Below are 2,437 nucleotides of genomic sequence, written 5' to 3'. Positions count from 1 at the left end.
ATCTTGGCACACTGCAACCTCTGTCTCCCAGGTTCAACCAATTCTCCTGCCTCAGCCTCCTGAGTAGCTGGGATTACGGGTGTGCACCATTATCCCTGGCTAGCTTATTTATTTATTTATTTATTTTGTAGTTTTAGTAGAGACAGGGTTTCACCATGTTGGTCAGGCTGGTCTTGAACTCCTGACCTCACATGATCCACCCACTTTGGCCTCCCAAAGTGCTGGGATTACAGGCATGAGCCACTACAACCAGCCAGGAAAGACTTCTAAGAGCACGTGACATTAAAGCCAGAGTTGGAATGACAAGAAGGATGCATTGATCTATAGTGATCGGGGGAAGAGGCATCCGGTAGAGGGAACAGCAAGTGCAAAGGCCCTGAGGTAGGACCAAGCCTTGTGTTTTGACGGTAGGGAGGAAGCTAGTGCTGTTGGAACAGAGTAAGCTGGGGGAGACGGTGGGAAAGGAGGGCACAGTTGGGCAGGGGCAGATTGTGTGGAGTTTTTTGGGCTGCTGGAAAGACTTTTTTTTTTTTTTGAGACAGAGTCTCGCTTTGTTGCCGAGGCTGGAGTGCAATGGCACCATCTCAGCTCACTGCAACCTCTACCTCACAGGTTCAAGTGATTCTCATGCTTTAGCCTTCCAAGTAGCTACAATTACAGGCATGCACCACCATGCCTGGCTAGCTTTTGTATTTTTAGTACAGGGTTTTGCTCTGTTGGCCAGGCTAGTCTCAAACTCCTGGCCTCAAGTGATCCGTCCACCTTGGCCTCCCAAAGTGCTGGGATTACAGGCGTGAGCCACCGCGCCCGGCCTGGAAAGACTTGAAATTTACTCTGAGTGTGATGGGAGTGATTGGCTGGTTTTAAATACGGAAGTGATGTGACCTGATTTATAAATTTAAGGGATTATTCTAGGAAGTATAGATGCCCCTTGACTTGCAATAGTGTTACATGTACCTAGTAATCCCATCATAAATTGAAAATAACATAAGTTGAAAATGCATTCAATGCCCTGATAAACCCATAGTAGCGTCAAAATTGTAAGTCGAACCATCGTAAGTTGGGGACTGTCTGTATAGCAAAATGTTCATTGTAGAATCTAGGTGGCGGTTATATGGCTGTTAACTGTGGAATTCTTTTCACTTTTCTTTATGAAGATTCTCATAAGGAAATATGGTGGGGGAGGTGGGGAAATGATCCTGGCTGTTGGCCAAAAAGAGATCATGGGGTACAAGGGCAGAAGCAAGGAGGCTGGAGAGGTGGCACCTGTCATCGTCTTGCTGAAAGATGACAAGCCCAGGCCCGGGTGGTAGCAGCAGAGGTGGGGGGGCGGGGATTTAAAGAAGTGGGGTCTTGCTCTGTTGCCCAGACTGGAGTGCAGTAGTGATTATAGCTCACTGCAGCCTCAAACTGCTAGGCTCAAGCAGTTCTCCCACCTCAGCCTCCAGAGTAGCTGGGACTATAGGAGCATGCCACCATGCCCCACTAACTGTGGCATTAGCCTTTTTCTGTAGAGATGGGGTCTCGCTATGTTGTCCAGGCTGGTCTCCAACAGGGAGGGATATTTCTTTTTGGAAGTTTTGTTTGTTTGTTTGTTTTGAGACAGGGTCTTGCTCTGTCACCAAGGCTGAAGTGCAGTGGCGTGACTTGGGCTCACTGCAGTCTTCACCTCCTGGGTTCAAGTGATTCTCCTACCTCAGCCTCCTGAGATGCTGGGATTACAGGCGCTCCCCACCACACCAGCTAATGGGAGGGATGTTTCTTTTTTTTTTTTTTTTTTTTTCTGAGATGGAGTCTCGCTCTGTTGCACCCAGGCTAGAGTACAATGGCACGATCTCGGCTTACTGCAACCTCCACCTCCTGGGTTCAAGCGATTCTCCTGCCTCAGCCTCCAGAGTTGCTTGGGATTATAGGTGTCCGCTACCACACCTGGCTAATTTTTGCATTTTTAGTGGAGATGGGGTTTCATCATGTTGGCAGGCTGTTCTCGAACTCCTGACCTCAGGTGATCTGCCTGCCTCAGCCTCCCAACGTGCTGGGATTACAGGCGTGAGCCACCACGCTCCGCCGAGAGGAATATTTCTTGATGTGTTTTCAAGATTGAGCTGATGGGGCTTGAACGTCGGAGGTGAGGGGAATAGTAGTGCAGGTGACAGTGGGGCCACCTACAGAGCAGGGATGACAGAATAGAAGTGGCCAGATAAAGGCTGAAGGAGAAGTCTTGGGAGTTGGGAGAGAAGGTCAGGGCAGGGGCTAGTCTTCTCTGGCCGGGCGCGGTGGCTCACGCCTGTAATCCCAGCACTTTGGGAGGCTGAGGCGGGTGGATCACAAGGTCAAGAGGTCGAGACCATCCTGGCTAACACCGTGAAACCCCGTCTCTACTAAAAATACAAAAAATTAGCTGGGCGTGGTGGCGGGCGCCTGTAGTCCCGGCTAC

General features: G+C 49.9%; 1 protein-coding gene across 7 annotated transcripts in view; it reads left to right on the top strand.

The window, feature by feature from the left end:
• The window catches only part of BAX (BCL2-associated X protein), an 11,970-nt gene that overhangs the window by 2,702 nt on the left and 6,831 nt on the right, over positions 1–2,437 (top strand). The gene's annotated exons all lie outside the window — the stretch shown is intronic.

This window comes from Colobus angolensis, unplaced genomic scaffold (assembly GCF_000951035.1).
Source record: "Colobus angolensis palliatus isolate OR3802 unplaced genomic scaffold, Cang.pa_1.0 Scaffold25, whole genome shotgun sequence".
Lineage (NCBI taxonomy): Eukaryota > Metazoa > Chordata > Mammalia > Primates > Cercopithecidae > Colobus > Colobus angolensis.
This window is presented reverse-complemented; position numbering and strand designations above follow the sequence as displayed.